General features: G+C 31.4%; 1 protein-coding gene and 1 long non-coding RNA gene across 5 annotated transcripts in view; one reads left to right on the top strand and one right to left on the bottom strand.

Moving 5' to 3' along the window:
• LOC141450880 (uncharacterized) overlaps positions 1–23,895 on the bottom strand; it is an 88,705-nt gene that overhangs the window by 17,360 nt on the left and 47,450 nt on the right. Inside the window, exons 2-3 of one of the 4 annotated variants that reach the window (XM_074121757.1) lie at positions 6,715–6,749; positions 1,706–1,890 (exon numbers count right to left, since the gene is read on the bottom strand). The gene's annotated coding sequence lies outside the window, so the exon portion shown is untranslated. Of the gene's footprint in view, positions 1–1,705; positions 1,891–6,683; positions 6,750–23,895 lie in introns of all 4 variants that reach the window. The other 3 variants (XM_074121753.1, XM_074121754.1, XM_074121758.1) reach the window with 3 other exon arrangements.
• LOC141450895 (uncharacterized) lies at positions 14,456–15,925 on the top strand. Its single transcript, XR_012456425.1, has 3 exons — positions 14,456–14,864; positions 15,196–15,278; positions 15,820–15,925. It is a non-coding gene; the product is annotated as an uncharacterized lncRNA (long non-coding RNA).

Here is a 23,895-nt window from a genome sequence, read left to right on the forward strand (position 1 = left end):
GGTGGCATATGTGTTTCCCAGCCTGTGATTGACAGGTGAGAGGGAGAGAGACGGAGAATGGGAGGAGGCGGCTCACAGCTGAGGTGGTGGCAGTATGTTTTCTCCAGCCAATGAACATCAGGAGGGCGTGGAAACTTATGCTCAGAGAGTTGGAGAAGGGCAGTCCCAGTTGGAGGGAGGCACGCAGTTAAAAGGAGGCAGACACAGCTGGAGAAGTCAGTTTTCAATCTAGTTTCAATTAAGTGTTAATCGAGTTTCAAGCAAGTTTTAAGGAGTTATTAGAGTTTATAGTTATTAGTCAAGTTTATGAGTTAGTCTTGGAGAGTCAGTGTTGCGGAGTGCTTCAGTGGTAGCTAGTTGGGCAATTAGTCAGTTGATGAGTAGAGCTGTGTTAGTGCAGCTGAGACTAGTGCAATTCGGTGCAGTGCGGACCAGTGGTCAGTCGGGGAACAGTTTTGTGGCGTTACGAAGTGAGTAAGTAACAGTAAACTGTTGTGACTGTTGTAAATGGTGACTGTAATGAATAGCGTTAGTTGCTTGTAAATGTTAATGTGAGTAATGTTAACGTGTTAATAAATCAGGTTATTACTTACAACTTTAGCGAGTTTTATTAGTTAAACAAACCCACACATATTAAAATAACTAGTGGCAGGCATTAGTTGTGTGAGTAAAGTTTTTATTTGGAGAAAAACTTTACAATATACTCAATATATTTTTTTATTCATTTTTTTTTTTTTTTTGCAACAAGCACAACATGTTTATTGATTTATAAGTTTTGGTACCATAGATTCGTGAGCAGCTGTCCAAACTGGATGACCCAGTTAAACTGTGTTATAACGTGACTGGTCTAGTATTTTCTAGAGATTATACTAGATTAGCGGAAGCCAGCTGCTGCTGTATATCATTAATCGGAGGTGTCAGTCGAAGTGTACCCTGACAGGATCAGCCGTAGGGATCGTCTGTCTAGGTATATATATATAATATATATAGTATTAAAACTGTCCGGTAGGACAGTTGTATAAGGGTTTATAAAAATCGTTCTCAACTACCGCCCGCCATTATGGTACAAAATAAAAATTCAGTCCCCCTAAAAATCAGACTCAAAAAAAAAGCTATCCCAGCTATCACACACCCCCACACTGATTGAAGGGATAGCTTGGACATGGTGAGTTCTAACCATTTCCACCATCCCAGCCTATCAACGGCAAACAATCCCTACAATGACAGTTCCAACGCACACAATACATACAAGGCATGTAGAGATAGTTCTAGTGATCCATGAAACCACTTGGGTTTAACGTATTCACAAGCCAATTCTAGCTCTGCACCAAAATACGCATTCACTCACTTACACTATCACATTGATGCAGCTTTAGTAAGGGGCCTAAGGCTTTTGATGATCTAGAACTTGATTCCATTCCATAAAGTAAATTAGAGGGGAGATAATTGGGGTTCTACCAAAGTACCATTCTACCATTTCCGTCTATTTAAGTTTATTGCAAATTTAACAAGTTTTTTGTATAGTAAAATGAGTAACTTATAACATTAATTATTGAAAGAAAATTTTAGTAAAAATTAAGAAGCTTGCAAAAATGGAAACATTTAAGGAGTCATTTTCGATTGATATAACATTTTTACAGTTGAAAAATCTTTCGTAAATGTGAGTGGGTAGAAAAATGTTAAAGAGATAAGAAAACTCGGTTACCTGTCAGAATCGATCCTATTTGAAACTAACCCCTCTTCACCTCTGGCTCTTCATCGCTGTGTACGTCATCGGAGTAGAAGATTTTGCTAGGTAAATAAGTCAATATCCCCAAAGTGATTTATTCATTTGCTTTGAAGAGCTCTAGCAGTTTACCTCTCTTAATGATTCTAGTTTTTCCAGTATTTCTAATAGACAAATCAGATAATACATTGATAATGACAATAGACAGTAATAGTTTTTCCTATTAGTTACATGAACTTTGAAAATATAACTTTCAAGACAAATTGTTGGTTTAATCACAGAGGTTTTTTTCACGGGAATGCTGCCGAGTTCTAAAGAGTTGATGAAAGATGACGACCCAATCAAGTACTCGTGATAGCGTGTTTTTCAATGTCCAAAATATCTATCTTGAAGAAGCTATATGCTTTCATCATCCCATCTTTAGGGAAGTACCCTCTTGGAAACTAACCAAACAGGTATAATCATGTCTTAGTACCAACGTATGCTTTTCTCTACTGCCTTTTATGGTCATCCTAAAGATAATTCTCTTTACCCACCTTTAAATAAAAAAGTGGAGTGAGAGGTATCAAGTTAAGAATCATCTCGATCCTTGTTGTGGAATAGGTTCTCATATCTCCAATGAACTTGCTAGTCTTGAGTTGGCCATGTCTACATCTAGTTTTAATACAGTAGCAGTGGTGAATTGCTCTTTTATGTGATGGATACTCGTCGGCTTTTTCCAGATAGCTCAATGAGAAGGCTATGGGAGAGAGATTTTCCCACCCGGGCGCTTTGATGATTATCTAACTTTATTATCCCTGAAAAATTTAATGAAGGTCATTTCTAGCTTCTCTAAGGAGCCAATAAGGTGTAATGTTAGGCTACACTTATATACAAGTAAGGAGTTTAAAGGTGTTTAAGAAAAAACTGCATTGGAAATACGGCTTAACAACGAATTTTGGATTATTTTTGAGTTATAAGTTTCGAGGGAAAATTCAAATTTGTCTGTGGATTTATTAAATTTTCTAGTTATGAAAATAACTGATCCTATGTTTTAATTTGGCTAGTAAAACAAAATGGCAGATTTGTTGGTTATTCACAAATTTTATGTAGACACTGTTATGGAAACATAATCAAACTTTATGAAAGGTAATCAAAATTTCTGTTTGTGATTATGAAGGCTATCAATTCTGTTTGAATACTTATAATATGTGTGTTGTAACATGGTTAAAGTGAATAACTATCTACTGAAAGTAGTAATCATCAAATAAAGCAATATCCTTGTTTCATATGATTCTGGTACATTTATAGCATTTATAGCTACAAGATATTAATAGGATTTGTTCCCTAATATTTACTACCAACTATGTTATAGATACAAGTCTGGCATCAATGTTATTAAATACCGAAATAGATATTGATGCTTGAAAAGTTTTCTACTAGAACTAATAGCTCAATCTGGACAATTATATTAATTATAAAAAGAGAGCTGGTCAGAAGAGGAGGAAACTTAAATAAATAAAATATAAATTTATTTTCACTTTTCATTTTGGTCAAATGTAAACAATTAAAATCCATGTGGAAGAAAGAATCTTGCAAATTCTAGCTATAATTTTTTATTTTTGCCCATCATTAGACCGAAGGACTCGGGTCTTCTTCAGGGCTGTGGAACATGTTAATAATAACAGAATATAATGCACATTAATTTGAAATTAAAAAATAGTTCACAAAAAATTAATTACCTTATGCTTACAAACAATGGTTTTTTATGGGTTTTGTAGTAAGTTGGCGCATGTGTTATTTAGATTGTTCATATCTGTTTTGAAATTTCAACTACATTCCTTCATTTCTAGTGCTCCCCTTTTTTTTTTGTTTGTGTGTGTGTTTGCCTCTGATTTTAGTATCTTTGTGTTTGGGAAATCGATCGTGTGATGATGATTTTCTGTGCTGTGTAAGGAAAGTGCTGTGGTGCTTTTTTTTAAAGCTTTGTTTCGTACCAGAGTTGGCACAGGTTATTCAAAAAGCGAAAAAAATTATTTGATAGAAGTCATTTCAGAAATCATTTAAAATCCTCACTTTTTAAGAGAATAAAGGCTAAACATTCACGATAATTTAATTTATTTTAAAAAAATACAACTATCACCACTTTTATTTTCAATTTTTGAAAATAATTTTAGAATATTAATAAAGGACGCAGATAGGATATCTTATTGATTTTGAATCTGTTATCGAACAGCTTTGAAATACAAATGACAGCATGCTAATGGCAGTGGAGTGGTATACCACTTGGGTTAGCTAGAGATTGCTTTCTTCCCACTTTTCGCTGTATTAAATTCATTAATTTTAAAGGAAAGAAAATAAATTTCTTTCTTGATATTTTATAATTTGTTTTTTCGTATTTTTGTTTTGTTTAGTTTTAAATCAGCTTAAAGAATGAGATAAAATCTGCAACTGCCTCTTTGCGGAATAGTGTTTTGGTGATTTTTTAAAAATGTTTCAGCTAATTTCTTTAAACTTAGTTCATTGAAATTTCATTTATTTTTATTTTTAATCAGTTTTTTGGAGGACATAATATAATTCATCGGCAATGATTTGAATGTGTTTCTTGTTGAAATGCACGGTTTTACTTCCTAAATAATCGTAAAAAGCAGTAAGTAAAGTAGTGCCTACTGTTTCAGGCTGGCTTTATGACCAACGACCATTAAATTAAATCTAGGTTCCAGACCGGGAATCGAACCCAGTAACACAGCGTATCTTAGCTTTGAGTGGGCTTGCCTTTAACTGCTTGGCTATCATAGCGCCTCTAAACAACAATGAGGCGTGATAAAAGTTGGAGTGCTACAGTTGAAGTCGTAATAATGAAATAACGAATAACCAGATGTCTTGATTAGAAATATGGAATATGAAATTGCCGTGGTTATTGTGGTAAAATGATGAAATTGAGGGCCTTTTTGACCGAGGGAATTATTCTCAATGTATAGAATATATATACGTATTATTTGCAGACCAGTTGATATGTATTACTATTTTGTTTGGGTTTAGCGAATCCACATGTTAATACTACTAAGCTAAATCCAGCTTGACTTGCAACTCATGCAAAAGGATGGATGGCACAGAATGATTGTACTGTGAACTGGACCACCTGGCGCCGACAAGAAAAAAGTACCTTCACTTACGCGAGCCGGGAGGGCATTTTACTTTTCCAGCAGGGCGTGATTTTAATATGAGGATATAATCCGCTTGGGAATAGGGTATGAGGAAATAATTATCCCATTCTGTCGATTCCCTTCACTTTCGGGACATCTCTAAGAGTCTAGATATGCTCTTAACAGTAATTATTAGTTCAAGACTCAGGGCCAAGAGCAGAAGCTATTTTTTATATTCAATAGAGTCCGATTGGTTATACTATAGCATACTATTCTTCAAGGAAGCTGTTTGGTGGGCCTAATGTGCTTTGGAGAGGTTTTAGTCTCTTCATTCTAGCAACAGGCTTGGTCACTGATGACGTCGAATGGCTGGGTTATAGCTAGCAGATGGATAATATTTAAACGAATTGGACAGAAGTACTGTAGAATTGTTGGTATTCGCCAAATGCCTGTACCTTTGAACGATGTATATTATAATAAGCATTCCTATAGTCGAAAAAATTTATTTTAAAATGATTCATACTGAATAGAATAAAAATTAACGGTAATAGAGTTAAAACAAATATTATTTACTGCAATATCTTTTCACCAGAGGGAAGTTGTAATACTGAACTATAAATAAATAAGCTTTACAATTCATTGAATTCAAATACTGCTCAACAGTATTGAGATGTTAATTAGATGTTTAAGCGGTTTAAGCAGATCCAGCGAACTGAAATTTTAATTAATTTTGGCACAAAATTATTCTGTGTGAATTACAGGAACATTGTCATACATCCATTATTAGCGTTATACATTCTTAAGTTTTAATTTTGAAGTTCGGTACCATTTCTATTTTTTATTTTTAATAATTCACATTAAAATACTTTGTTACTCTTTTTTTTAAACAACGTTGTTTTCATTTATATTGTTAAAAGGTTTATTTGACCTTTAATTATGGACAAATAAATAAATGGTCCATATTTGAAAATGTGGTTAATATATTTACATTTGTTTTAGGTGGGAAATTCCGATGCTTTAAATTAGAATTTATAAGAAAATTCTTCTCTACAGTTATAAATCTCTCAACGTTCACCATCCAGGCTGAAAGAAATGGAGTGGAAAACAGAATACTACTTGTAACAGATGTGTTTGAAATAAGAAGGTAAAAAACCTACGAAGCAGTACAACTTAGCAGGGTACTTAGAATCCAAGACCGTCTGAGGAAAAAGGTACATTTCTTCTTAATGCATTAACTCTGAACGTTGAGGAAAATTTTTGAAATTATTGAGGTAGAAAGAGCAGTTTAGCATTGTTTAATAGGTTTATAATTTACTGAAATAAGGGCTTAACCAATTTGCTAATATAGGTTATTAGATTAGATTTAATGCAACTGGAATACACAGTTTAAAAATTGAAGCTTTAACCCAATGAACAACCATTTACTTGGAAACACCTACGTTTTGTATTAAGTACACCATTAATTCTTTTGCAAGAGTTTTTAATATGGAGATGACGGCTAACGTAGTCACTTCAATTAGAGGCTTGATTTGTCGTAAGACTGACTCGACGTCTATCTGTAAAAACCGTTAGAAAAGGCTACAGTTTTTAATTAATTGTTTTAATTGTCCACACTGATCTTACAATTAGCCTGTTTTAATCTTAGTAGGTCGCCCCAGAGATTATCTGTTGGCATTATTGTTATATCTTACAGGATGCAGAAATATGCATATTTTTTGAAATTAATGACAGTTTATTATATATTCAAATTTGAATTTTAAGAACATTGTCTTTAAAGTGAAATAATGAAGAAAGATAGAACAGTTAAAAAAAAAAGGGTAAATTTTTATTACCAATCATCTATAAAGAGCATTCGTACCTCACCTCTATTTGCCTTTCTTCTCGATTGTGTAGTTTTTCTGAAAAAATAAATAAGTCAATAAATTAAAAATAATAATAATAATAATAATTTAATTATTATTTGTAAGTAAAAGATTAAATAAAGAAGTAGGATCTAAACTCTTAGAACTAATATTTAAAATAGAGGGTGATCAAAATTCATTTTGCATTGACTGAAAAATTTCAATAAAGAATAATTTAAACTTTTTTTTTCGGTTCTGTACTGAATAAATAAGATTTAAAAAAGTGTACAAATCGCGAGAATACTGTTTTTCACATTTTTTTATGATTTAGATTATGCTTGGTTGCATGGTTATTATCACGCAAGATTATGATTTAGTATTGATAGAAAATAATCCTAAGATCGACTGGCCGTTCAAGTTTCTATAAAATACAATTTTTAATTCTCCAAATCGTTCATTACATAATCGAATTTGTGTATAAACAAATACAAATCCAAGTATATCAAAATTCGTTCTATATTCACAGTAAGAGCTACAGTTGATGAATTCATCTAGTTTGATTAAGTTTAGTGAATCTACTGACAAACAACTAGCTCAACATTCCACCACACAAATAAATACGTCCTCTAATAATGTACTCGTACCATCCACTTTTGTGGTTGACTATATAATACAGTAAGCCTATTACGGCATTTCAAAATATTCAAATCGGCTTACCCACCCCTAAATGCACAAAAATTACACTGTAGAGAGGAAAATTCTTTAATATATTTCATCCTAGTATATCTTTTATAAAAAAAAAGCTTATAAAAATGGCTAATAAAAAAGACAAGCCTTTGAATTCTTGTACGGTGGTTCATAAGACCTGAAAAGATTAGGTGGGCATGTGGAATGTCTAGAAGGGAGAAAAAATGATTATGAAAGTGAGTTTCTCAGAGAAAGATGAATCCATCTAGAAGGATGGAGGTTATTTTACATATTGAGGAAGAAATCAGGAATTGCCACATCTGGATTACTTACCTCTTGACGAAGATTGTTAACAGACGTACCCTAACCATTCAAAGAGAAATATGCTTTATGTAAGGGAGGAAATATTTAAAGTTGAGTAAAGATTATGTAGCTGTTTTACTTTTTATTGTGTTTTCGTTATTATGTAGAAATCCAGAGGACAAGTAGATTGAATTGAAGGAATGAAATGGTAAATAAACTTAACGGCACCCTATCTATTCAGTTGACTAAGGTTCCTTGATTGATTCAATCCACATCAACTAGTTTTCTAAACTCATAATATCATTCCAACCATTAGTACAGCTCATTCACTGTTACCAGGCACTCATTTTTTTAAATTTTTTTGACTTTCTACCAGCTGAATAATGTTAGGGTCTATTAAATACTACCCTGAACTTCCTGATTTGAAGAACTTCAGAAATGACAGTTGCTCTTATGTACAAACTCATCTGTAATTGATGAAAATAAAACTTTTGTCAGTTATTCAAGTTTAAAAAAAATCATTGCTCGCTCACTTTTAAACAGTTTTTTTTTTGTAAATGTTTGCCAGTGAGTGCTGTTTTTAGTGGCCTTATGTTTATTAAAGTAGGATGAACGAGTATACCCATCCCAAATGTTTGTTTTTACCTAAAATTAAACCTCTCTTTGCTCAGGTGCGTAATATCCGTTCAACTTCAGCTACCGGCATTAATTTTTGCCCATCCTCTTGGCCTCTTAGATTGTGCGATACTGAAAATGACATACATTTTTTTCCTATTATGATATGCGTTATTACAGTATATAGTATTACGGAAAGCGTAAATGCATTTGATAGGAGGGGCATCCAATTCCATATGAAAAGAAGAAAAAGTTGTACTTAAAGAGGCACATTCAAGAACATTGAACATACAGTTGTTGCTGGAAGCTATTGATTATAGAGTACAGAGAAAAACCACCATCTTCCCAAATATATAAGAATAAGAGAATAATCTTTAATCACGATAATATTTTGATTTAAACTTAAATTTAACCCTTAACTTTCTGTTCACCTGTTATGTGCCATGTCCTGAAATTAATTTTAAAAGGTTTGCCCCTGTTTTTAAAATCTGACCACGTAAAAGTATTAATCAGTGCAGTTGGAAGAAATTCAAAGAACGGTTTAAAAAAAAACAAAAATTTTGCATTTTTAACCTATTTCGTCGTGGCATGCTTTTAGTGCATCTTAATAGAAGATAAATCTAAAATTAAATTTGATGTTTATTTGAAGGAAATTTTAATAGGGATCAAAATTGACAGGATATGTTAGTTGTACATTTTTATAAAACATCGCTGCTATTTTCGTTGAAAAAATTCAAATAACAAATTTGTAAATTCGCGTTTTATTGGCTATTTTATTTTTACAAAAGCCTTCCTATCGTATTCATATGGTTGTCCTTTATTCTCTTAGTTAAATAGGTAAAGGAACTCTTCCCACTTGAAATATTTAGACAGTAGTATGGGTGATTTGTCAAACAAAAACCAGTGGTTGCACATGTTCTGATGTTTTATTCTACCACGTAACAAAACAAAAAAATGTAAAAATTGTTTGCATAGCTCACATTTCTAAACAATTTAGCTATACCTTTTTTTTTACATTTCATTTGTAGACTGTCGCCTGGGGTAAGAAAGAACGTTGATATTAAATTTTTTCAAAGTGCATGAGCATGAATTTCATTCTTCTAATTGAATACAGTTAAGGGTTGGCATTTTTTTTTTTTTAAATTTCGGGGTTAGAGTGGTGGTATTCTAAAGTAGAGAACATATTCACTTTTTATTTATTATTCTTTTGTTTATTTTTCTGTAAAATATTCAGTCAAACTGAATGGAAATGAGTTCATTCATTTAAGTAAGATGGTTGTGCTTTATTGAGTTATGAAATTCGGTGATGATATCGCTTGAGCCAAAAGAGTGGAACATTTGGTTATTGAAAAGTGTGCGAGTATTGTGATTAATTCTCAGGTATTTTTAATCTCTGTGTTCTCTTTTTGCTCATTTTAGAGAAAGTGCTGTGTGCTCCTAGAAAATTGTTGGATATCTCAAGTATTCAAAATATTTGCGGACATTCCTTTACTAATTGTTTCTGTGGTTTTAGGGTAGAGCACTGTCCCACGCCTTCATTCCATTCAACCAACTTCTTGCAGCCATTTTATGCTTCACCTGTATGCTAACAAAATGTTGGCAAATGAATAAATTGAAAATAATATCAGCCTCAGCTGATATATCTCAATATATTCATGTATATATTTCTTTTTAAATTCTACTATTCTCGTAGCTCCAAATGATCCATTTTCTTTTAAGTTGGTACTATGTTCTCGTACTTCTTGTAAGAGAAACTAGCGCGATCACGCTTATTAAGAATTTTGATTTTTTACTGAAATAGTATTTTTAGTTCCGCTAGAATGTGTGCGTGTACAACCTGCAAACTTAAAAACGGAAAATCACATTAAATTTATATTTCACATTTGATTTAGGTCTCGCAAGGGGACAAGCGGCAAGCTTGAGAACAAAATGGAATTACCGGAGTATACCTGATTTACTGACCTAATTTGGGCGAATTTACGAGTTTTCTCGGACAGACGTTGGATATCTAGCAATTCCATTCCTTCGGACTCATTGGCGAAGACCTGGCCATTGTACTGAAGTTCATACGGTTCTTCAGCTTTTGAGCTGAGAGGTTAGATATTCCGGAGTAGACACAGCCTACAAATTCATCCTCGAGTAATTAAAGCAAATGTCACAACTCTAAGCGGACTGTAGGTGTTGAGCTTGACCAGGACGGCTAAAACTGGCCCTTATCTTTTCGTTGGGACGATTAGCTCAGAATAAATCATCACAGGACTCCCAAATTGGCTACTGAGCATTTTAAGGAGGGAGAAGAAGGAAACAGCTTCACGTCCGGTGAATATTCATAAGGTTCCTACCTTTGAAACTTTACCTTCTTTACTTTGGAAGTCTCTGTGCTACCGATATCCGTTTCAACTCCGAATAGCATTCATTAACAGTCGATCACCCAGCTAGCAATGGAATTATAAACGAAATTTTAAGTGAATTGGAGTGTACTACACTTGTGTCTATTGGTTAGCATAAAGTAGCCAAATTTTAGCCCACTCATTATTACAGATAGGACAAGCGTACACGTGTAGAGGAGCGAAAAGGAGTGACCAAGAGTAGATTAAAGACGGTAGGCAATGGAAAGTCGGCTTGTCTGAATTAATGCGGAAAACTCTTAAGAAAATATTCTTTGAATCTCAAGTTTACATTTAATTTTGTTATTGATCTATTTAGAAATATTAAATTTATGGGTCATACGTAAAATTAAGCATTCTATTCTTCTGAGAGTAAAATTCAACATAGAATATTAAAAATATCCCTTTCATTATTTCATTATTCATTTTCAATATTTTATTATAAATATATTTGTATTAATTTTTAAGTGAACCTGAAAGCCTTATTTTAAGGTTTATTTTTTATATTTTTTCAACCCCCTCAAAAAAAAAAGTTTTCATTAAGTTGAAGCAACGGAATGAAGAAAATGGAAATTTATGCGTTGTGTTAAACAGCATAAAGAAAAAAAAATAGATCTTCCAAGCAACGATATTAACTTGTTTAATATATTTTACCTAACTGGTCTCAGGTTATGTTCACACTTAATTCTCTTTTACCTTACTTTTAAATAAAAAAAAAAAGAAAATTTTTAAATTAATTTTTTACTTTATCTTACTGTGGTAAGAGAATAAAATTGCAAACGTGTTTAATTGAGTTTTCACGAGAATTAAGAGATATTTTATAAGGTCAAGAGAACAAAAAAAAACCATTGGTGGCTGGTCTGCTTTTTTCCTGATTTAATTTAATTATTAAACTTCTATTTTTAACCAGGTTTTTATTGCAGAAAATTATGAAGATTATGCTGTCTTTAAAACTCTAAAAAAGTACGGAATATACAAGATTACGGGTCCAGATTGGTTGCAAAAGTTGGTGATGGTGGTAGTATAAGGAAGATAGACTCAGTGGAACATAGAAAGATTGAGATAGTAACAGGACAGATTGAGTTAATAATAATAGCAAAAGTGGCAAATGGAAAAAACTAAGTAGGTATAAATCCTAAGAGATGATATTTGTATTAAATTCTATTTATTGGTAATCGATGATTAAATCTGAGCTATTATTATTATATTTTAATAGCGGAGATCAAATAATTAGAATTATCACGCTCTTAAGCCAGAAGCTTTCAACACAACAATCAAAAACATACAGATATATTTATATTATTTTGTACACATCCAGAAATGTAAATTATTTTTAAAGCTAAAATCCCAAGGATTTCCGTATTTAAAGAATTGCGCACTCATTGATTTTTCAAAATTAAACAGTGGAACTTAAACTGTTCATTCAATTTGCTGGATTATTACCTATTCGGAAGTAACTGAAGTGAGAAATGGCACGTTTGTAGGTAAGCCTCAATTCGGCAGATATTTTATCACATGTATATAAAAAAAAAAATATATATGTATATTAGAAGTCAGTTTCTCAACAGCTTCTCTTTCTGCCATTTTGAAAATCCATTTAAAATAAAAATAAACTAAATAAACGCGTTATTAAGATCGTTTGAAATTACATAATTCCTTGAACACTCTGAAATTCGCTATATTACGCGATGACAAAAACAACAGCAATTTTCTTATATAATCTTATGATGATTATTAAATTCAGTCAAGCTTACTTAATTTCCAATTAGAGCTAGACATATTACCAGTTACGTTGAGATAAGAAACGTCCCTCCCTGATTTGCTTAACAGCTAATTATTTAACTAAATGATCATTATTGAATACTCAATTTTTAAGATAGCAAGGTGTTTAATTGAAAAGGGGGAATTAATTAAACAAAATAAAGTAATAATTATAATAAGTCAGTGATTCCGGTTTTAATTAAGAAGATAAATATATGCAAAAAGAGAAAGATGTATATTTTTCTTAACGTTCTTAATTGCTATGATGGTTATTCTCTAGTAAAACTAGTATTAGAGTTTTAACTCCTAATGAATAGTGAAGGATTAAGACCAGGGATTTTTGCTTGGAGGATAGTGGACTTAAAGTAAATGATAAAATACCGCTTACATAAGCTCCATTAGTATAAATCGTCTGCTCTGCTTAGTAGAAAAATACCACAAAAACGAAAATTTCTCGCTGCTAATATTAACTCACTAAGTGTTGCAAATTTGAAATAAAAGTTTTATTCACATATTATTAATTTCAGAATTAATACATTTAAAATACTCATTAATCCTCAGAAAAAAATTACTTTAATTGGCTAATCACACAACTTATTCTCTTAAATTTGAACAGAAATGATGAAATAAAATCAACGTTAAAACATTGATTGTGTTATTCACAGAAAAATGTTTAAAGATTTCCACCTCCTCTTGGAAATGTGTACATTGGTATCATTGAAGTAAAAAGGTTCAGAAGTTCAAATAATTTTTTAAATTATACTTTCAGCAGAAAAGAAAATTGTGTTGAAATATGGCTGCAAATTTAATTGAAATTACACTTTCAGGGTAGCTCAACCCCACTTTACCCCCAGAAATTCTTAAAAAGTATATTCCTAGGAAAATGTTACAACCAGAAGTTAAGTTTGTGGTAAACAAACTGCTTGCCACCGTGATAATATGGAGGAGGTACCGAGTAGAAATATCAAATTTTAATCTTTATACGATCTGTTCTTTAGTTTCGTTTAAGTACACCACACATGCAATTTGTTTGAAAATTCAGACTTACGGGAGTAAATTGTAATCGTCACGATCGCGACTATCTCTCACTAAGTAAAAGAATTATTGACAATATTTTTTTAATTTTTTGTTCCAATGTTGTTTGACGGAGTTTCCTTATAATTAAGTTGCTTTCAGTTGCTATTTGAGATTTTAGTTTGCTTCCGCATTTTATAGGTAACATAAATAGACACACAGAATAAAAAAAATCACTTAATAATTTATCTCAAATATATGAATCATCTGCGTCAAAGTGCGCCATATGACGTGCTTATCGTAGCTTGTCTAAATTATTGCATGCACTTCTTATCATAGTTCCAAATTAAATTAAAGTTTTTATTGTGTCATCTTTTTAGCCGGCAGTGTACAAGTTCTCTTAATAATAAATTTGAAATTCATAGCTTATAAAACTTAGTTCCAAAACATTCTGACATAATTTTACTTAGTTTATTGCTTGATGTATGGGGGCATCTCACTCTTCATCTTTTTTCCTTTTTAGAATCCTCCCTCCATATCATTTTGAATGAATGGACATAATATGTTCTCTCCTTTATACAAAGGACTGTAAAATCAAATCCTCTGCTACCTAAAAGCTCTTAAATTCATATATGGCTTCCTTCAGTATCACTGATTACCTTAAATTGCAGTTACAGTTGAAGTACGTGTTCGTATACTTGGAGTTGGTGTACTGTAATTCCCTTGGATATGTTAAGAAGTTCTCCACTTCTTATTATGGGCTGCATAATGAAGTGAAAGTTTTGTCACGGTAAATTTGCGTTGTTTTACTGGAATAATACCAGTAGGGAATCAAGAACCTTAAAAAGTTACCCGTTTGGCGCTCTTTGTATTTTTATTTTATTTTATTTTTGTACTTAAATTATATACTATATATATTCTAAATTATTATTATTGTCATTGTTCAATTGTTAAGTAACTGTTTGTTAAAAAAAAAAAAATCCCAAGAACGAAAAATCGCACGAAGCTTGAACTGGTTATTCACTGCGGATTCAAAAGATCGGAATCAGTTCCGATCATCAGTCTGCGACTTCATTAAATGGTTTTCTTATTTATTTTCTTGAGATTTTGTTGAAGATGAACGAATTTAAAATAATTCGATAAAATCAATGAATTCGTTGGCCTTTCACTTTGTTAGAACAGCAACATTAACTTCAAGGAGAAATCCTCTGCCCAGCCTAAATTGTGAATGCTTTTTTTTACATGTGATTCATGTAAATAATTAGTAATTAATAATAACAATTATTAACGTAATTCGAAATTCATAACGTAATTTCTAAAAAAAAGTACTCTGAACAAATATTAAATTTTTTTATATTATATTGAACTATTTTGGCATTCATGGTACATGTAGCGTTAGAGAGAAGTAAATTTACATTTATTTTACACTGAACTTAGTGAAAGAAAAACCACAGAAAATTTAAAACCAGTAATTAACATATAATTATAATTTATCTTGTTAGATTAAATTTTCCTCTCCAAAAATTTTTCCAAATTAAACTAATATAAAGGAGAAAAGTGGTTAAACAAAAACTTCAATTCATCAGTTTTCTCAGTTTAAATTATTAATCAGATTTCTTGCAAACTCTGACGAGCAACTTATTGAATCACCTTTAATATTAAGTATTTTATAGCTGTTTTTCTATTATAAAATTAAGCTGAGAATGGAAGCATACATTTGCTGCAATAAATTACAGATTTCTACATTGAAGAAGTTTTAATATGTTCCTATTTAAAGACCGGTGTCTGCTTTGGAAAGAAAATAAGCATTATATGCATAGTAAGTCAATTTTTCATCACACCACTCAATCCACTATTTTAAAGTTGATATGAGATGAGACTTGTTCTCTCTAGACTTGGCACAGATAGCAAAGAACTTCTTAAAAAGATGAAACGAAGTCTCATATATAAATATTTCAGAGTTAATCTGAGAAGTGGAAGCAAATATTTGCGGAAATGTGTGAAGGTGTCTACCTAATAGATTTTTTTTTTTGTATTCTGGGCGCTCCGGTATAGCTTTGGAGCCTGCTTTGCTATCGTGATTCCTGGTAAAAATGTTCTTGTGTTTGCCTCAAAGTAAGACTTAAATACTATCTAAAACGTAATATCATTATAACGAATCAAAGCATGCCCCTGCCATTTATTAATACAAATTTGTAAAGATGAAATAAAAAGTTTCTTGTAGAGACGTTTGTGCAAAGAAGTCGTTCGGTGAGGTTCACATGAATTTTAAAGACAAACATATTCTTGTTACTCAAGTACTTATAGGTAATGCGATACTGTTTCTCTTTGAACTATAATTTTTTTTAATCATATTCTAGGACTTCTGTTTCAACGTGAACAAACGTATCATCTGTATCAGTATAAACATATGTTAGGGCAACTCATGTAAGAACTTTCAAATTGAAGAAACTTAATCAATTAAAGTTGCATTTTATATATCAAAAGAATTTGTGCATTTTTGTGTTTTGTTTTGTTGTAAATTATTCTTTTATCTACATATGTCATAACTTTTATTTCATGTTAACAATGTTAGAACTATCCTAATTTAGGACTGATTTTTTAACAAGAAGTAAATTGTAAGTAGTCAGTTGTAGTAGTCTTTTTGCCAAGATGCGACCGTAAACTGGTAATTTAAACAATTGGTATTGAATAAAACTTTTCTGCAGTTCTTCATCTATTTAGAATTTTATTGCTATTAATAAATTATGATTTAATAGGGACTGAAAAAAGACGTACTCCTTTGCATAGTTGTTAACAAACGACACTAGTTTAGGTATAATAAAAGTTTGGGTAATAGTTTTCATTCCCAGGTAATAATAGTTATAAGCAGTTAAAGCAAGTGAAAAACCTAAATAGTTAAATAAATAGGCTGATCTCTTCATATATCAGAAAGTATTCTTAAGATTTATTATTAAATTCTTACCAACTTTATTGAAAACAAACTTTAGAAGTTAATAATAATAGATCGTTGAGCAGAAAATATTTTGTCGATGGCGAGCATACCATAGGGTTATATTGTTAGGTCCTTCATTATTTTAACATATATTTATATAAAATAAACAACTAAATTCTTACTTCTAGTCATTTAGATGGGTTGAAGTTCATTAGTATTTTAACGATGTAATAGTACGTGTGTTGACAAAATTCCGATTTAAAAGATGTACGTCAGTCAACATTTTCCTTCATTGCTTAGTTTAGACAACTTCCAAAAAAGTTTCATTTGAACTGGGACATAGAATGTTAAGCCTAGTACTTTTGGTGTGAAAGTATTTGTAGGGAACAGCGTTAGGTTTTGGCGAATTTTAGGGTAAATGTGTCATCACGCTCGTTCAACAGTATCATTTTAATTACAGGCAACACCTACAATTAATGACTTTTTTTGTTTAAATTAAGGTGAGACAAAGACGTAGGGTCTTTCTTCACATCACATTTTATGTAATGATAGCGGTTCTAATGGATCATGTATACTCAAATTAATATAGATTATATTAATAATATTATATCGTTTAGTTCTTTTAAGTCCTATGCACAGTTTAACATGATCACTGCTGCAATTATAACCTGGAAATTTAAGATCTAGAGTTGAGATCGTACTTCCATCTTTGGTGTTAGCGTTGCATTTAACCAACTATGTTCGGTTATCGAGCAGTCTAAAAACAGACAATTCAAGGTACGTCTTTAAGGAAGACTTAACTTGCTTAGTAAAATAATTTTTTTAAAGTATGAAACTAATGTAAACTATACTTTTCATTCTGCCCCTTATATTTAGGGTTTAATTTTTAAATTATTCCACTAATAATAATATCGAAGATGATTATTTGTAATGGCAATATTTCCTAAATCGTCTTTATTATTCATTCAACGTATCCTAATGTAGCATATTCACTATTATATTTGATAACTATATAATCACGCTGCTATAAAATCCAACCAGGTAAAACGTACGTGACTGATTTATTCAAAAGGAATGTCCAATGTTAGGTGACCTGACTTGGCGTTATCCATGTACTACTGTGTAAAATTTTTTGATATTGTATCGTTCTTACTGTTTCACAAACGTTTGATGTTGTTGTCAATATCAATCATAAGGTAGAATGTTAAAAGTTCAGTTATACTGGTAGAATAAGCGTGCAGCCATATCTGAGAATCGATAACTATATTTAACTATAAACCAACGTATTCGCAAATTTTAAATATGAACTAATGATTATCGAACTTATTTAGCATTATTGGACGTATTTTTACTAACGTAAATCGTGTCTAAATTATAATATTAACAGTACGTTGCTGCGATGATAAAATCAAACTTTTTTTGCCTTTTCACGAGTATTTATTTTTTTTGATCACATATTACTAAATTTTAAATATATAATTAATAGTTTAAAAATTTATTGAATGAGATAAACTGTTGCCTGAGGAAAACCATTAATACTTGCTTTAGTTACGGTTTTTCACTTCTTTTTTTTCAAAATGGAAAATTTATGAGGTTTATTGAAGCCAGTATTATTAGTTATGTATCGGATAGTGCAAGCGATTTTCAGTTTTATCAATACTGTTATATAAATTTTCCTGGTCAAATCAGCGCTGTGGGAAACATTTTATTTTAATACAGTCTGAATTACAAACAGTTCACTAATATTCAAATTACCAGACTCGCATACATTACTAGATTAATAATTTATTATGAAGCCTGGACTGTGTTGGCGCACAGTTTTTTTTGACAGCACTTCCAATCTGCTACTGATTTTTCCTCCAACATATTGCTCATTGTGTTCAATCCTGCTTCTCGAAGCGTCAGTATTTCATCATTAAGGCATTCTTTGACTTTTACATTCATTCTTAATCCCTCTATTCTTCCGGGGACCATTAAAAATGTGTCTTCAACCATCTTTTCTTTTGACCAGGCTATATTATTATTTCTGTGTCTTGTAGACTCTCTTGTTCTTCTTCCTTCATGATTCTTCTCAGTTTGACTAATGCAGCTATCTTTCTGAATCCGTCCATTTCTTTCTCTTTCTGTCTTCTCACTCTAACTTTCCGTATCGCTGATCAGGGTATTCCTCTTTTTTGTTTTCAAAATCAGCATATTTTCACCTTACTTTAAATAACATCTTTTAAGTAACATCGCTGTCTTTTTTCGGCTTTTCAATTTTTTTTGTTGTTGTCGAACCCTTTAATTACTTACGAGTAGTATTATATCAAGATATTAACTTTTTGCTTGGAAAAAGTTAAGAAGATTAACATTTCATTTAAAAATGGGAACACAAGTAAGGATCAATGAGAAACTGCCAACAGTCATTCTGTTGCTAAAATTGACTTTGTTATCAAAAATAATTAATTTTATTTTCTTAAATTTTTAATAGGTTTATTCTTCAGTGTGATATCCTAGGTCTTAAATTCTGTAACTTTAATGTACTCTGAGAATAGTTTTAAACAAAAGTTGTGCGATCTCATTTTAGAGAATACCAGTTAGTGATTTTTATCGTAAAAAGCGCTAAAGGAGGAAAGTGGCAGTTTAGAGAAGTTCTCTTAAGATCAACCATATTATGTTCAAACTCTACATTCTTTTGCAGGCTGATATGATGTCCAACTATTGATCTGGATTTACCTTGTGGATCGAAGACACGAAATGTGTAGCTGGATGTCCTAAACAATCTTTTTGCTATTGTGTGGTCTGTATTAGAAGAGTACAGTGTTTGCTGAAATTACATTTAAGAGGTAAATATTTTCATCCAAGAACATCTTATAATAAAATAGTGGAACGGCCAGCATTTTCTCTGTGGTCCCCTCCACGTACCTCCTAAATAGTAATCCCAATCTTTTCCACACACATTTCAAAAAGTTTTTTAGAGTTTTTAGAGAATAGACTTTTTTCAAAAATTCAGGAAGATATTTTTATTGAAATGTCTTTTTTTTTCATTATTTAGGAATTCTTTCTAGTGAAGTAGAGTTCCATTAAGATTCTGTTTTACATAAGCAGAGGTTTGTGTTGTATCTATGTTTAGAAATTCTATTCATCAATTTTTATTAAATCGGCCAGAAAGAAAAATCGAAAAGGAATGAGTACATGCTTAATTCGGCCACTTTGGCAATGAAAATATAAATACTTTTCTTTCTTTTTTTTTGTTGAATTAAAAAGTTTTCACAAAGAAATGACACATTACATGGTTGCTTCCGATACATCATTTTTTATTTTTGAAATCCTTCGCATTAAATGAAACAAGACGTGAGTAGGAAATTTTACTATGTTTAAGGAAATTTTTTTTTTTTAATTTTCGAAACAATTGGAAAACCCTGAAAAATATAATTCAAACCTTTGTAGATCATGAAGAACATTATCTACAAAACTTTGTTTACAATTTAGTATATCTGAAAACATGAACTTTCCATAGAATTCAAATATAACCTCCCTAATTAAAAAAAAAAGAAGTAATAAACAACAAACAAATAAAAATCTAAAAAACAAATTACTGAAATGGCCTGTACGTTTGAAACAATTCAGCCAGTCAGTTAGAGAGAGATAAGAGATTAGAAAGAGTGAAATATCTCAAGAATCAATCAGGTTTTAGTCCCTACGTCCCATAGCCTATGCCAATCTCCTGCCACTGTCATTTCTTTTAAACTATAGGCAGACCCATAGTCTGTCTGAATTACTTTTCCATTACTCCATTCTCACCCCAATTCTCAAGGGGCGTTCCTGTTACATTACAGGATGTTTTTTCTTTTTATTTCAAGAAGAAATAAAAAGAAAAAACTTCTATAATATTAGTTTTATAGTGGTTTATTTTATTATATGTATAATTTTATATAAAGTGCTGTTCTATTATTATCCAAGGCCTGATTTCTATGTGAACTAAGTCTACTAGACATACTCACCACAAAGTCCAGCACTAGCAAGTCAAAGCTTTGAATCTATGAAGAGGCTTGGATTAATTTAAAAGAAGGATGTTGACTAATTTCCCCATAGCCCTAAATGTAATTTTATAACAATATATTATATTTCAAATGTGAATATTAGATAATCACATTGGTATCCAATTAGAATATCTAGTTTAAAGAAAAGTGGAGATTTCAGAGACAAAAATAAAACATCGACTTGGTGAAGTGAAATATCTGGAAGATTGTTTTTGACCAGAACCTTATTTTAGGAACTTCTTGGTGGCGGCTATTAAAGTAATATATAAATTTTGAAATTCTTGTTTTTTCGTTGTGGAGTTTTGCTGATCACAGATTCAGACCAGTTTGTAAACAATACTTTTTCATATTCAGAAATCCTTAGAATGTTCATTTTCTGTAAACTCAAAATTCAGTAAGATTGTAATAAGAGAAAGTCAAAATATTCATAAGAACTAAAAATTCTATCGTAATTATTCAGTTTTATACAGATTAAAAAGTACTAACCTTCATTGCAATGTTATTAAATTAACTAGGTACCTAGTTAATAATAGGTAGCTTATTTCTCTAGGGTGTCACCCATCATTGTGGGTGAATGTCTTAGGAGATGATGAATATTAGAGAGGCTATTCCTGAAATTGAAGTTAGTAATCACAGTTAAATTAGACTTGGGTTCTTATTTCAGTTTTTGTCTTTGTTGAAGTTGAATATTTTTTCTTGAAATGAGACGCATTTCCTTATAAAATGCTCTCCCACAAAAATGGAGAAAATAATGATGGAGAAGGTTGGACGGCGAGTAAAGAAAACAAACTTTAGGATGAGAGTCAGGAGAGGAGATAATCACTGATTAAATTCAATTTATACTCCTCAATGAGATGAGCGGCTGTCTCATTAACCTAATGAATGAAAAACCCCTTCTACAAACTAACTAATTGAATTGAAGGGATTCTTCAACTTTTCTAAGAATTTAATTCAATTAAAAGAATAAAAAAAGGGGGGACTTAAATGATACTAATAATATTCTGTAAATTATGCTATTGAATTTATTCAGCATATTTTCCTTTCAATTTTCTATTTGTTATAGTAAATTTCATTTTGTTGGGTCTAGTATCGTTGATTACTTAAGAAACTATCAATTGTCCGAAAAACAACTACTTGCAACTTTTTCATGGCTGGTTTCAATCAATATGCTATTTTTTTTATTTTTATTTTTATTTTTTTTTTTGGCGCATCAACAGCTGAGGTTATTAGCGCACGGAGCTTTTTCCAGTGCACTGCCGGCCTCCGGACAGTGTTCTCTCGTTACAGATAACACTGTCCATCACCGGACAGTGAGCTGTAAGAAGCTCCTAGGAAGAGAAAATCTAAGGGTCAGCTGCTGGATTCGAACCCGGGACCTCCGCGTGGGAGTCCAGTATGCTAACCTCATAGCTAATCCCTTCCCTCAATATGCTATTACCACAGGTTGTAATTTTTGGTTTTAATTGTAAAGTCGGTTGTGAAATTATTCCTCATCTTTTTAAGAGCAAAGAGATGGACACACTTCAACAATGAGAGCCTAGACATATTCCTTGCTCCTTAAAGTTTTCAATTAGATGTACAATTGCCTGGCTATGAAATAATGCCCTAATGAATATCAGACATTACGTTCATGAAAACAAATTTGCAGATTTTGCCTCTGACTACAGCTTCTGGTATGGAAAAGGCTTACGAATTGACTCAAACTTGGGTACTTTTAAACTACAGAAAATGAAGACATATTTCGAAGAGGAATCAGTAAGGTGAATAAAGGAACTTTTTTCTTTTTTTTAATGGTAAAGAGAAAAATGCATTTCTTACTCCGTAGTACTTCTTTTAGATAAATAAATAATCGATTTCCAATTCATAACAAGCTATTAGAATACAGTAAAAAGTATATTTCAACAAAAATAAGTTTGATTCGTGGTCTTACCTTGAGTTTATTTACTGTTTGTCTTAAATGTGATGAGAAATTTATGGTTAAGTATGTTTGCTAATACCTTCTAGACCTTCCTGTCTAATCGATAGATGGACGCAAATTCCACTTGAAACAATAAGCATTACTTTACTTTCTTTACTTACTATTTGCTGTAACAGTCAAGAATTTACTTAACCTTTCAAGTTTAAGTAAGCAACTATGAACTAAAAATGTTTCGGCTAAGTGCTAAGTTAAGATTAACAAAGTTTCTGCTTTCAGGAATGCCGGTCTTAATTGTACTTTTGTTAGTTTAAAGGAGACATGTTTCTCTATAATAAATGTGTTCGTTTAAATTTAAAGTAGTGGTCTGCTTTTAGAGTTTTTTTTTTAAATAAAATTTACGAAATATGTATTTGCCTTAAAAAAGTAGCTTCGAAATGTTATCCTCAGCGAAGGTTTCTTGTCTTTGTGACTTCTTCCAAAAAATGCTCTTCCTGTTGGGAACGTAGTGCATTAATCTTTGACTCTCATTTTAACTGTGGAAGCATACCAATATGTTGGTTTTTTCCAGCCCTTATGAACAATATTGGTTAATGTGCTCACAAACACAATAAATAAATAAATAAAACTTTAGAAGTGAGTAGACGGTTACAGATAATAAAAATAATCGCAATACATTAATTGTCGCTCCAATTATCATAATATATTCAACACTTACAATATCTGCATGCATTGAAAAAGGTATTCAATTTATTGAAACGGTAGCATTTATACATTTCATTCATTGCCGTACCTCACAAATATTAAAATGAAATAATAACTAATAACAAAAACAGGTAGGGTGCTTTTAAAAATATACTCCTTAAAAATCACTCGGATATAGATTACTGGATTTCATACTAAATTGTAAATTTTTAGTGCATTTTTTCCATTTTTGGGAAAGGAAATCCTATCAGAGAATCTTGAATAACTCTACCTGCACCACACAGTACCTTTGGCCGTGAGAATTGCTTTTCCTTCATTAGTAGTTCAATAATTATTTTATTTTTCATTTTGGTTACGGTTTTATTTGGATAAGCAGCATTAAAGTTTATTAATGTGTAACTATTAAAGTTTATACAAGTTGCACATTTTTAAATAAAAGAAGTACGAGTATATATAGCTAGTACTATTTCATTAATCTTTATTATTGTAATTATGAACACACCTAATTCTACAGTGAATGGAGAAAATATGTATATACAATAACATACTCGAGGCTGCAAGTCGTACCCATTTGTATATTTTTCCTTTGATTTTGATAAATTGATTCTTCTTGTTAAACATTTAGTGATGTAACCGTAAGCTAACCATTTTCGACAGTTTAATTATGTTGCATTGTCAGTGTGCAAATTATTATGAGGAGATAAAGCTTTAATTCTGTGCAAATTCCTCAATTACTGCTTCCATTTTCCACTTCATTTTACTCATTTAGTTCTACAATAGTAGCAATCTAGAATTCTATGAAGTCAAATTAAACGTTCCCTTCTATTTTGTGGTAAACAAATTGTACATTAAAAAGCTG

The sequence above is a fragment of the Rhodnius prolixus genome, unplaced genomic scaffold (assembly GCF_049639745.1).
Source record: "Rhodnius prolixus isolate KJV_2025 unplaced genomic scaffold, Rpr scaffold_8, whole genome shotgun sequence".
Classification (NCBI taxonomy): Eukaryota; Metazoa; Arthropoda; class Insecta; order Hemiptera; family Reduviidae; genus Rhodnius; species Rhodnius prolixus.